Source organism: Trachypithecus francoisi, unplaced genomic scaffold (genome assembly GCF_009764315.1).
Source record: "Trachypithecus francoisi isolate TF-2019V2 unplaced genomic scaffold, Tfra_2.0 Lachesis_group1, whole genome shotgun sequence".
In the NCBI taxonomy this organism is placed as follows: domain Eukaryota; kingdom Metazoa; phylum Chordata; class Mammalia; order Primates; family Cercopithecidae; genus Trachypithecus; species Trachypithecus francoisi.
Window position 1 is genome coordinate 227656 of NW_022681454.1, and position 13922 is coordinate 241577.

At 38.8% G+C, this 13922-nt stretch overlaps 1 long non-coding RNA gene across 1 annotated transcript in view; it reads left to right on the top strand.

Moving 5' to 3' along the window:
- Positions 1-13161, top strand: part of LOC117084996 — a 24892-nt gene extending 11731 nt beyond the window's left edge. The window contains exon 2 of the long non-coding RNA XR_004437741.1: positions 12318-13161. This is a non-coding gene — a long non-coding RNA (uncharacterized LOC117084996). The remainder of the gene's footprint in view (positions 1-12317) is intronic.
- Positions 13162-13922: the final 761 nt, after the last annotated feature.

Genomic DNA, 13922 nt, shown 5'->3' on the forward strand with positions numbered 1-13922 from the left:
TGGCCTGTGTCCAAGATGTGGAAAAGAAAAACATTGGGCTAATCAATGACATTCTAAGTTTGATAAAAATCAGCAACCATTGTTGAGAAACAGGAAGAGGGGCCAGTCTCAGGCCCCACAACAAACCGGTGCATTCCCAATTCAGCCATTTGTTCCTCAGGGTTTTCAGGGACAACAACCCCCCCCCGCAGCAAATACCACCACTTCAGGGAGTCAACCAATTGTCAGACAACCAGCTGTCAAACAACAGTACAACAGTGCCCCCTGCCACAGCAGGCAGCACAGCAGTAGATTTATGTTCCACTCAAATGGTCTCTTTACTCCCTGGAGAGCTCCAACGAAAGATTCCTGCAGGGGTATATGGCCCACTGCCAGAAGGGACGGTAGACCTTATTTTAGGGAGATCGAGTCTAAATTTGAAGGGAGTCCAAATTCATACTGGGGTAATTGATTCAGATTATAAAGGGGAAATTAAGTTAGTGATCAGCTCCACTGTTCCCTGGAGTGACAATCCAAGTGATAGAATTGCTCAAATACTGCCTTTGTCTTATATTACAATTGGGGAAAAGAAAACAGAAAGAGCAGGAGGGTTTAGAAGTATCATCCCTGCTGGAAAAGCTGCTTCTTGGGATATTCCCATCTCAGAGGATAGACCTGAGTGTACAGTCACTATTCAGGAAAAGCAATTTGAAGGATTAGTGGATACCGGGGCTGATGTCTCTATCATCACCTTAAATCAATGGATGGCCAAAAAATTGGCCTAAACAAAAGCCTGTTACAGGATTTGTTGGCATAGGTACTGAAGGGGTGGCCTGCCCCTCCACACCTGTGGGTGTTTCTCGTTAGGTGGAACAAGAGACTTGAGAAAAGAAATGAGACACAGAGACAAAGTATAGAGAAAGAAAAGGTGGGCCCAGGGGACCGGCGCTCAGCATACAGAGGACCCACGCCAGCACTGGTCTCTTGAGTTCCCTCAGTATTTATTGACCATTATCTTTACCATCTTAGAAAAAGGGAAGTGGCAGGATAATAGGATCATAGTAGGGAGAAGGTCAGCAGTAAGACATATGAATAAAGATCTCTGTGACATGAGTAAGTTTAAGGAAAAGTGCTGTGCCTTGATACGCATATGCAAACATCTCCATAAACCTTTTTAGTGCATAAAGAGCAGCATTGCCGCTAGCACATCCCACCTTCAGCCCTAAGGCGGTTTTCTCCTTTCTCAGTCAACAGAACATAAAATCGTCCATCGACCGGCAGGAGACAGATGCTTTTCTCTATCTCAACTGCCAAGAGGCCTTCTTTCCTCTTATACTAGTCCTCAGCACAGACCCTTCGTGGGTGTCAGGCTGGGGAACGATCTTTCCCTTCCCACGAGGCCATATTTCAGACTATCACATGGGGAGAAACCTTGGACAATACCTGGCTTTCCTAGGCAGAGGTCCCTGCGACCTTCTGCAGTGTATGTGTCCCTGGGTAGTTGAGATTAAGAGAATGGTGATGACTTTTCACAAGCATACTGCCTTCAGGCACTTGTTTAACAAAGCACACCCTGCACAGCCCAGATCTGTTAAACCTTGAGTCACCACCGCACATGTCTCTTACAAGGACAAGGTTGGGGGTAGGGTCACAGATTAACAGCATCTCAAATACAGAACAAAGTGGAGTCTCTTATGTCTACTTCTTTCTATATAGACACAGTAACAGTCTGATCTCTCTTTTCCCCACAAGGCACCACCTCAGAAGTGTATCAAAGTGCCATGATTTTACCTTGTCTAGGACCTGATAAGAAAGTACAGTTCAACCTATGATCACTTCTATTCCAATCAATTTATGGGGCCGAGGCTTGTTACAACAATGCCATGCAGAGATTACTATCCCAGTCTCCCTATACAGCCCCGTGAGTCAAAAAATAATGAGTAAAATGGGATATCTCCCTAAAAAGGGACTAGGGAAGCGTGGAGATGCCATTAAAGTCCCAACTGAGGCTGAGGGAAATCAAGAAAGAAAAGGAATAGAGTATCATTTTTAGGAGTGGCCACTGTAGAGCCTCCAAAACCCATTCCATTAACTTGGAAAACAGAAAAACATGTATGGGTAAATCAGTGGCTGGTACCGAAACAAAAGCTGGAGGCTTTACACTTACTAGCAAAGGAACAATTAGAAAAGGGACATATTGAGCCTTCATTTCTGCCTTGGAATTCTCCTGGTTGTAATTCAGAAAAAATCCAGCAGATGGTGCATGCTGACCGACTTAACAGCTGTTAATACTGTAATTCAACCCATGGGGGCTCTTCAACCCAGGTTGCCCTATCCGGCCATGATCCCCAAAGGTTAGCCTTTAATTATAATTGATCTGAAGGACTGCTTTTTTACCATTCCTCTGGCAAAACAGGATTTTGAAAAATTTGCTTTTACTATACCAGCCACAAATAATAAAGAACCAGCCACCAGGTTTCAGTGGAAAGTGTTGCCTCAGGGAATGCTTAATAGTCCAGCTATTTGTCAGACTTTTGCAGCTCAAGCTCTTCAACCAGTTAGAGACAGGTTTTCAGACTATTATTCATTATGTTGATGATATTTTGTGTGCTGCAGAAACGAGAGACAAATTGACTGTTACACATTTCTGCAGACTGAGGTTGCCAACCCAGGACTGACAATAGCATCTGATAAGATTCAAACCTCTATTCCTTTCCATTACTTGGGGATGCAGGTAGAGGAAAGGAAAATTAAACCACAAAAAATAGAAATAAGAAAAGACACACTAAAAACATTAAAACGGTTTCCTTTTTTTTTTTTTGAGATAGAGTCTCGCTCTTGTCACCCAGGCTGGAGTGCAGTGGCGTGATCTTGGCTCACTGCAAAAACATTAAATGACTTTCAAAAAGTTGCTAGGAGATATTAATTAATTTCGGCCAACTCTAGGCATCCCTACTTATGCCATGTCAAATTTGTTCTCTATCTTAAGAGGGGATCCAAAATTGAATAGTAAAAGAACATTAACTCCAGAGGCAACTTAAAAAATTAGTTGAAGAAAAAATTTGGTCAGCACAAGTAAATAGATCACTTGGCCCCACTCCAACTTTCGATTTTTGCTACTGCACATTCTCCAACAGACATCATTGTTCAAAATGCAGATTGTTCTGATGTCTTCCTTTTCTACATAGACACAGTAACAGTCTGATCTCTCTTGCTTTTCCCTACATTAAACATTTTCAAGTGTACAGTCTAATGGTATTAAGTACGTTTACTTTTTTTTGCAATGGATCTCTAGATTAATTTTATCTTACAAAAGTAAAATTTAATACATTATAAACAATTTAACTTAGCTCTTTTTTTCCTTTTTCTTCAGCTACTGAAGAACACCATTTTACTTCCTGTTTCTATAATTTTGGCTGATTTCCATATTATTAGTGTAATTATATAATGTCTGTTTCTTTTTGACTATTTTATATAATGTAATGTTCTCAGGCTTTGTTTTTGTAAAATGTGTCAGAATATCTTTGTTTTAAAATGAAATACTTCATTGTATGTATATGTCACATTTTAAAAATCTAATACTGATCTCTAAAGGGACATTTGTGTTGTTCCCAGGAATTGTCTTGTGTAAATAATAATGAAGAACATGCATATGTAAATATCTATTTAAAGTCCTGCTTTAGATATTCTTGGAATAGTTAGGATACAGTGATGTAGTACTATGTGTATGTCCATATTTTTGTTTCCTGAGCCTTTGATGTCATATCCAAAAAGCGATTGCTAAGAACAGTTGCATGAAACCTTCACCATCTATGTTTTTATTACATTCCACATATGTGTAAGATCATGTGGAATTTGTCTCAGTTTATCTGGTTTATTTCTGTAACATATGATCTAGCAATTTGAATTCTTTTTTTCTTACATGGTCAACATTTTATTGTCTTAGAATCAAAAAAAATCTTAAATTATGATGTTTATTGCTTAAATATATGTCACCCTGTGATACATTTTTTTCTATAATAGCTGTACTAACTTACAATCTTACCAGCCTTATATGTTAACTTTTATGTACATTCTCACTAATAATTTTTTTTTTTTGCCTTTCTAATTACAGTCATTCTAACTGCAGTGAAGTCGTATCTTATTATGGCTTTGATTTGCATATCTCTGATAATTAGTGATGTTGAGCATCTTTGCATGTTCTTGGCCTTTTGTATTTCTTGTTTTGAAAAATGCCTCTTAGTCCGGGCACAGTGGCTCATGCCTGTAATCCCAGCACTTTGTGAGGCTGAGATGGGCGGATCACCTGAGGTCAGGAGTTCAAGAGCAGCCTGGCCAACATGGTGAAAACCCCTTCTCTACTAGCTACACATGGTGGCAGGCGCCTGTAATCCCACCTACTCAGGGGGCTGAGGCAGGAGAATCGCTTGTACCCAGGGGGCGAAGGTTGCAGTGAGCTATTGGGGGAACCAGCCCCCATTATTTCAACATAGGTTCTTTTCTGTTTTCCCTAAGTGTCGGCCGGTCTGAGAAATAAAAGGAAAGAGTACAAAAGAGAGAAATTTTAAAGCTGGGTGTCCGGGGAGACATCACATGTCGGCAGGTTCTGTGAAGGCCCCCCGCAAGCCGCAAAACTAGCAAGTTTTTATTAGCGATTTTCAAAGGGGAGGGAATGTACAAATAGGGTCACAGAGATCACATGCTTCAAAGGCAATAAAATATCACAAGGCAGATGGGCAAGGCAAGGTCACAAGGCCAGGGCAAAACTAGAATTGCTGATGAAGTTTCTTGTCCCACTGTGCACGTGTTGTCATTGATAAACATCTTAACAGGAATCAGGGTTCAAGAGCAGAGAACCAGTCTTGACTAGAATTCGCCGGGCTGGAATTTCCTAATCCTAGCAAGCCTGGGGGCGCTGCGGGAGACCAGGGCGTGTTTCATCCCTATCTACAACTGCATAAGGCAGACACTCCCAGACTGGCCATTTTAGAGGCCTCCGCCTGGGAATGCATTCTTTTCAGAGGACTGTTAATTAATATTCCTTACTGGGGAAAGAATTCAGCGATATTTCTCTTGCCCATTTTCGGCAATAAGAGAAATACAACTCTATCATGCCCGGCTCCCAGGCATGGTTTATCTCCCTTGTTCCCTGAACATCACTGTTATCCTATTCTTTTTTCAAGGTGCCCAGATTTCATACTGTTCAAACACACATGCTTTATGAACAATTTGTGCAGTTAACGCAATCATCACACATCCTCAGCTTACAAAGATGACAGGATTAAGAGATTAAAGACAAACATAGGAAATTATAGGAGTATTGATTGGGGAAGTGATAAATGTCCATGAAATCTTCACAATTTATGTTTAGAGACTGCAGTAAAGACGGGAGTAAGAAATTATAAAAGTATTAATTTGGGGAACTAATACATTTCCATGAAATCTTCACAATTTATATTATTCTGCCATGGCTTCAGCCAGTCCCTCCGTTTGGGGTCCCTGACTTCCTGCAACAGTGAGCCTAGACAGCATCATTGCACTCCAGCCTGGGCAACAAGAGTGAAACTCCATCTCAAAAAAAAAAAAAAAAGAAAAATGTCTCTTAATGTCTCTTCCCTAGTTTCAAATTATGTGTTATATTTGTTGTTTGTTATATATTCTGTAAGTTTTCCTCTCATGTATATTTTGCAAATATTTTCTTTCATTCTATAGATTATCTCTTCGCTCTGTTGTTTTCTTTGCTGTGCAAAGCATTCTTAGTTTGTTGTAATCCCATTTGCATATTTTTGTGTATGTTTTGAAGTCTTAAAAATTCTTTGTTCTGCAATATGTTGTAAAGCATTCCTCTATGTTTACTTCAAATAGCTTTATAGGTTTAGGTTTCCTATTTAAATCTTTATTTGTGATTGAGTTTTTTATATCATAAGAGGTAGGGGCCTAGTTTCTTTTATATGTAGATAATCAATTTTTCTAGCACCATTTATTGAAAAGACAGTCTTATTCCAAATGTGTGTTCTTGATATCTTTGTTGAAAATCACGTGGCTCTAGGTTCACGAATTTATTACTGGGCTCACTGGATACTTTGACCTGTTTATTTGTTTTTATGTCAGTATCATCCTGTTTTGCTCATTATAATTTTATAGTATGTTTTGCAGCCAGGTAATGAGATGCTTCCAGCTTTGTTCTTTTTGCTCAGGATTACTTTTGCCATTTGTGGGTCTTTGGTGGTTCCTCATAAATTTTAAGCTTTTTTTTTTTTTTCCATTTCTGTGAAAAAACTCATTAGTATTTTGGTAGCGATTACATAATCTGTAGATCACCTTGGGTAGTATAGCCACTTTTATATTTTTTCAATTCATAAGCAAAAAAATCTCAATTTCTCATGTCTTCTTCAGTTTTTTATCGATGTTATAATAATTTTCAGTGTAGAGAGTGTTTACCTGTTTAATTAGGTTTGCTGCTAGACATCTAGATATCTTTATTTTTATTGTGTATGTAGGAGTATTGGCAAAATACAACATTCAACATGCCTTTAAGAAACTCAGGCCGGATGCGGTGGCTCAAGCCTTGTAATCCCAGCACTTTGGGAGGCCGAGACGGGCGGATCACGAGGTCAGGAGATCGAGACCATCCTGGCTAACACGGTGAAACCCCGTCTCTACTAAAAAATACAAAAAACTAGCCGGGCGAGGTGGCGGGCGCCTGTAGTCCCAGCTACTCGGGAGGCTGAGGCATGAGAATGGCATGAACCCGGGAGGCGGGGCTTGCAGTGAGCTGAGATGCGGCCACTGCACTCCAGCCCGGGCGACAGAGCGAGCCTCCGCCTCAAAAAAAAAAAAAAAGAAACTCAACAAATTAGGTATAGATGGTATGTACCACAACACAATAAAGGCCATGTATGACAAATCAATGACTGATACCATCCTAAACAGGAAAGAGCAGAGCACTTTTTTTCTGACATCTCGGACAAGGATGTTTTCATTGTGTATGACAATATTCAGCTGTGTATGCCATAAGACTGTGGAGCATGGCTGGGCATGGTGGCTCACACTTGTAATCCCAGCACTTTGGAATGCTGCAGTGGGTGAATCACTTGACGTTAGGAGTTCAAGACCAGCCTGACCAACAGGATGAAACCCTGTCTCTACTAAAAATACAAAAATTAGCTGGGTGTGGTGGTGAGCACCTGTAATCCCAGCCAGTCAGGAGGCTGAGGCAGGAGAATAACTTGAACCTGGTAGGCGAAGGTTGCAGTGAGCCAAGATCCTGCCAAGGCACTCCAGCCTGGGTGACAGAGCAAGACATCATCTCAAAAAATAAAAATAAAAAATAAAAAGACTATGGAGCACAAGTCAAATATGGATCAGTTATATGTCTATTTCTATTATAAGAGTCTCTGTTTATCTATATGCATATTGTTCCTGTTAGTGTTTATGAGTTGTATACTTGTTCGGTTTATGTGTATACAATGGTGGTTTTACCCTGCCTAGCTGAGTAGTCCTTGAAATTCTCCTAATTTTACCCTCTATTTATTTGTAAATCTATGTTTTTGTGTGTGGGGGAGAAACACTTGTGATTTGAAGATTTCAAAAACTGTCAAACTTCTGTGTCTATTTTAGATATTATTTAGATATTGTTTTAATTGTCAAAACACAAACTTTACCATCTTAATTTTTTTTAAATTTTGAGTTCAGTCATATTAATTATATTGATATTGTTACGTATATAATTATATTGACATTGTTACGTACTATATCTTTAGAATGTGTTTATCTTGCGAAGCCAACACTGAAAACACATTAAACAACTAACTACTTTTTCTGTTTTCTGGTCCTTTACAAAAACAATTCTGTTTTCTATTTTAGAGTCAAACTGCTTTAGATATCTCATGTGAGTTGATTCACACAGTTTGTGTCTTCATGGCTGACTTATTTCATGTCACACAATGTCATCAAGATTTATCTTTATTACACTTGTTAGAGTTTTTTTGCTTTTTACAAACTGAGTAGTATTTCATTATTTTAATGTTACAAATTTATCCATTCATTTGGTGAGAAATTTGCATTGCTTTCATTTATTTGCTTTCAGTAACAGTACTACAATAATTATGAGTGTACAAATTACTCTTCATTCAACCATATGTGTGATAGTGTATATTTATGCCGGATTTTATTTTATTAATCTAGCTGTTCAGCTTTATACCCATATCAAATTGTTTTAATTCTTTTTTTTTTTTTTTTTTTTTTTTGAGGTGGAGTCTCGCTCTGTCGCCCGGACTGGAGTGCAGAGGCCAGATCTCAGCTCACTGCAAGCTCTGCCTCCCGGGTTTTCGCCATTCTCCTGCCTCAGCCTCCGGAGTAGCTGGGACTACAGGCGCCCGCCACCTCGCCCGGCTAGTTTTTGTATTTTTAGTAGAGACGGGGTTTCACCGTGTTAGCCAGGATGGTCTTGATCTCCTGACCTCGTGATCCGCCCGTCTCGGCCTCCCAAAGCGCTGGGATTACAGGCTTGAGCCACCGTGCCCGGCCAAATTGTTTTAATTCTTTTGCTTTGTATGCGCTTTGAAATCATGAGCCGTGGTGCCTCCAACGTTTTTTTTAATTGTTGGGTGCTTTATTGTCCCTTGAAATTCTATATAACTTTGGGGTTGCTTTTTCTATTTCTGCAAGAACTTGATTAGAAATTTGACTGGGATTTCGTTTAATCTGTAGATTACACTGAGCAGTCTAGACATCTTCATAATATTTCAAAATTTGAACAAGAGCATGCTGAAGACTGTATTTTTTAATTTCTATAAATATGTCAGTGTTAGTTTTCTTTTATTAATTTATACTCTCATTCCAGTTTGGTCATTAAAAGCTATCCGTAAAATTTCTATTTAAAAACATATTTTAAGACTTTTTTTGTGGCCTAACAGGTGGTTTATCAAGGAGAACATTGTATGAGCTGTTGAGAAGTGTGTATATCCTGCTGTTGTTGCGGAGTATTCTCTACGGTTCTCTTAGGCATAACTGCCATATACTGCTTCAAGTCTTCTCTTTTCTTATGATATTCTTTTTTGATTATTCATTACAGAAATTGGGGTATTGAAATATTCTACTACAGGCCAAGCGTGGTGGCTCACACCTGTAATCCCAGCACTCTGGGAGGCTGAGGTGGGCAGATCACGAGGTCAGGAGATTGAGACCATCCTGGCTAACATGGTGAAACTCCATCTCTATTAAAAATACAAAAAATTAGCCAGGCATGTTGGCGGGTGCCTGTAGTGTCAGCTACTGGGGAGGCTGAGGCAGGAGAATGGCGTGAACCCGGGAGGCAGAGCTTGCAGTGAGCCAAGATCACGACACTGCACTCCAGCCTGGGCAACAGAGCGTGAGACTCCATCTCAAAAAAAAAAAAAAAATCTACTATAATTATATTGCTTCCTCTGTCTTGCTTTGTCAGTGTTTGATTTTTATATTTGGAACCCTAATGTGACACTGACACACACACACACAATTTATATATATATATACACATTTGTCATGGGTTCACAGTAAATGAAGCTTTTTATTGTTTAATGTCCTTCTTGGTCTCTTGTGCCTTTAAAGTATATTTTATGAAATATTACAGTTTTGACTTAAGATGTACTTTGCATTAGATAATCTTGACCTCTTTTTTTTATTTGCACGAAATGTTTTCTTTCATCTTGCCTTTTTCAGTCTCGTTTAATCATTAGATCTCAAGTGATTCTTATTGAAAAGCAAGTTGGATCTTGCTTTTTAATTTGGTGGCATCTATTTTGAATAGAAAGTTTACTTCAAAAATACTTAATTTGCTTAATTAGAGAGACTTAGTCATCTTTTAATTGTTTTACTTGATTATTATACCTTTGTCCCTTATTGCCTTTCTCTGTCTTCCTTTGTGTCTTTTCTATTTTTATATTGATAGGACTTCTTATACTTTTGTGTATCTATACAGATACTTTGTGGTATCTTGGGAATTACATAAGATTTCATAAAGTTAAAATCATATATCTTAAACTGGTAAGAACTTCATTTGCATTTGAACATTCTTTTTTTTTTTTTTTTTTTTTTTTTTTTTGAGACGGAGTCTCGCTCTGTTGCCCGGGCTGGAGTGCAGTGGCCAGATCTCAGCTCACTGCAAGCTCCGCCTCCCGGGTTTATGCCATTCTCCTGCCTCAGCCTCCCGAGTAGCTGGGACTACAGGCGCCTGCCACCTCGCCCGGCTAGTTTTTTTTTTTTTTTTGTATGTTTTAGTAGAGACGGGGTTTCACCGTGTTAGCCAGGATGGTCTCGATCTCCTGACCTCGTGATCCGCCCATCTCGGCCTCCCAAAGTGCTGGGATTACAGGCTTGAGCCACCGCACCCGGCCTGAACATTCTTCTTCATACATTTCCCCCAACTTTGTTATTGAGGTATCATATTTTATGTTGTATATTAACAGATTATTAAGTTTGATTTTTTATGCTTTTATCTTTAAAACTTTAGAGAATAATTAAAATATTTTCTGCAATATTATAATGGTACAGAACCTTATATTTGTATATGTGCATATCTTTTTCAGAAAGTTATGTATTTTCATATGATCATGTTTTGTTTTCTTGCATTGTTATTTCCAGTGAAAGACACTTCCTTCAGAAATCTTTTTTTAAGGGAGATGTGCTAATATACTTTTTCAGCATTTGGTTATTTTGAAAGGTCTTTACTTTTTTTTCATTTTTAAGACAGTTTTGCTGGTTGTATTATTCCCACTTAGAAGTTATTTTTCTTTCAGCACTTTTTATCACAATTCCTTCTGGTCTGAAAAAAATTTATTGCCAGATTTACTGGTTATCTCATAAGACCACACTTATAAATGACACATCACTTTTATCTCGCAGCTCCTAAGATTCTCTTCCTGTCTTTGAATTTTGAAACTTTGCTTATATATGTGCCTTGCTATAAATCTGTGTGTGTGTATCCTAGTTGAAGTCTGTTGAGCTTCTTAATTTTTTATATCCTTTTTTTACTTCTGAAAATTCCTGTCATTATTTTTGTTTTTTTCACCTCCATGATGTCTGTTATTTATGTTTTTAATGTTTTCATTGATTCTCATTTTTCTGATTTAGTTTTATGTATTTCCATTTAGCTCACTGAGAATATTCAGGTTAAATTTTAAAAATTTGCACATCTTCATTTTTATGGTTGTTTTCTGAAAACCTTTAAATTTTTTCATTTGGCCATGTCACCCTAATATTTTGTATGCATTGTAATATTTGCTTGTTATTTGAAGATTAACAAAAAGCCATTTGTCACAATCTTTACAATGTTGTTTTGTCCTGCCATAGTCTGAAACCAATTGTCTTTGATAGAGATTATGGGAGCCGCCCATACATGTTTCAAGGATGTGTCTTTTTTTTTTTTTTTGAGACGGAGTCTCGCTCTGCCGCCCGGGCTGGAGTGCCGTGGCCGGATCTCAGCTCACTGCAAGCTCCGCCTCCCGGGTTCACGCCATTCTCCTGCCTCAGCCTCCCGAGTAGCTGGGACTACAGGCGCCCGCCACGTCGCCCGGCTAGTTTTTTGTATTTTTTTTTTTAGTATAGATGGGGTTTCACCATGTTAGCCAGGATGGTCTCGATCTCCTGACCTCATGATCCGCCCGTCTCGGCCTCCCAAAGTGCTGGGATTACAGGCTTGAGCCACCGCGCCCGGCCCAAGGATGTGTCTTGTCTGGAATTTCATGTTTTTCAGTTAAAAGGGTTTGTTCATATTTCTTCTTAACAATCTGTAATCATTGCTCTACCTACTTTCTGTATTTAACACTGCAGTCTGCTCCTGAAACATTTACAGTTTGTCTCAGCAAACCCAAGCTGTCCTTTCCAAGTATACCATTGTTTCTTTCAGCACTGTATTACTGGAGACAGGAACCAGATTTTGTAAAGACCACCAAAAGCCAGAAGTTAAGAATATGTGCATTAGTATTTTTCTTCTTTTTAAAGACAGAACCCGGTAATTGGCAGTTTACTCCTAAAGATATAATGCTATATTGGGGAGGAGGAAGAGCTGTGTAAATGTAACAAATTTTCCTTTCTGTTCTATGTGGGCTCTTGGCGTTGTTCTTACCTGAGGCATTACATAAAATTAACTCATTTACAGATTTTGCACAAAAGCATTTTGATCAGTATATGTTAGTTACATGTATATGTCTGTGAAGGAATTATGGCCTGTGGTATTTTGTTGTGCCATCTTACTAATGTACTTTGTATAAGTTTATATATTAAAGTAAGTATATTCATATGCAAAGTATATTCATATGAATCTAGTAAGTGGGATTTGTTATTTTTATTTCTTTCAGGTGTGTGTTCTCATTTTACCCGAGACCTTTGGCCAGCACAGGGCAAAGAAGATTCATTCACAAATTTATACTGAGAAGATATGAGAAATGTGGAGAGAAGAATTTACAATTAAGGAAGGGCTGTAAAAGTGTGAATAAGAGTAAAGTGCAGAAAGGAGGTTATAATGGACTTTACCAATGCTTGTCAACTACCCAGAGCAAAATAATTCAGTGTAATACATATGTCAAAGTTTTTCATAAATTTTGAAATTCAAACATAAGACATATTGAGAAATCATTTAAGTGTAAAAAATGTGGCAGATAATTTCCCAAGTTCCTCCAACTAAATTAACGTAATGGAATACATGCTGGAGGGATACAAATGTGAAGAATGTGGCAAAATCTTTACCTCATCCTCAAACTTTGACAAACATAATAATTCATATCAGAGAGAAACCCTACACATGTGAAGAATGTGGCAAAGCCTTTAATAGGTCCACAACCCTTACTAAACATAAGAGAAATCATACTGGAGAGAAACTCTACACATGTGAACAATGTGGCAAAGCCTTTAGATGGTCTGCAACACTGAACATAAGAAAATTCATACTGGAGAGAAACCCTACAAATGTAAAGAACGTGGTAAAGCCTTTAGATGGTCCACAAGCATGAATGAGCATAAGAAAATTCATACTGGAGAGAAATCCTACAAATGTGAAGAATGTGGCAAGGCCTTTTATAGATATTCACACCTTACTAAACATAAGAGAATTCATTCTGGGCAAAAACCCTACACATGTGAAGAATGTGGCAAAGCCTTTAGACAGTCCTCTGCACTGAATGAACATAAGAAAACTCATACTGGGCCAGGCGCGGTGGCTCAAGCCTGTAATCCCAGCACTTTGGGAGGCCGAGACGGGCGGATCACGAGGTCAGGAGATCGAGACCATCCTGGCTAACACAGTGAAACCCCGTCTCTACTAAAAAAAATACAAAAAACTAGCCGGGCGAAGTGGCGGGCACCTGTAGTCCCAGCTACTCGGGAGGCTGAGGCAGGAGAATGGCGTAAACCCGGGAGGCGGAGCTTGCAGTGAGCTGAGATCCGGCCACTGCACTCCAGTCCGGGCGACAGAGCGAGACTCCGCCTCAAAAAAAAAAAAAAAAAAAAAGAAAACTCATACTGGAGAGAACCCCTACAAATGTAAAGAATATGCAAAGCCTTTAGACGGTCCAGAAGCCTGAATGAACATACAAATATTCATACTGGGGAGAAACCCTACACATGTGAAGAATGTGGCAAAGATTTTACTTGGTCCTCAACCCTTACTGTACACCAGAGAATTCATACAGGTGAGAAACATAGTTGATAACATAGTTGAATGATATTTCTAGTAATATGTTTCCTCTGGCTTTAAACAGCAAATAAATTGAAGAATATTGTTCCATGTTCTTTTTATTTAAATTTCTTAAAATGTTTGTAGGCACATAGTATGTATATATATTTCTGGCATATATCAATTATTTGAATACAGGCATACACCATGTAATAATCCATCAGAGTAGGCTGGGCGTGGTGGCTCATGTCTGTAATCCCAGCACCATGGGAGGCCGAGGCAGGAGGATCAC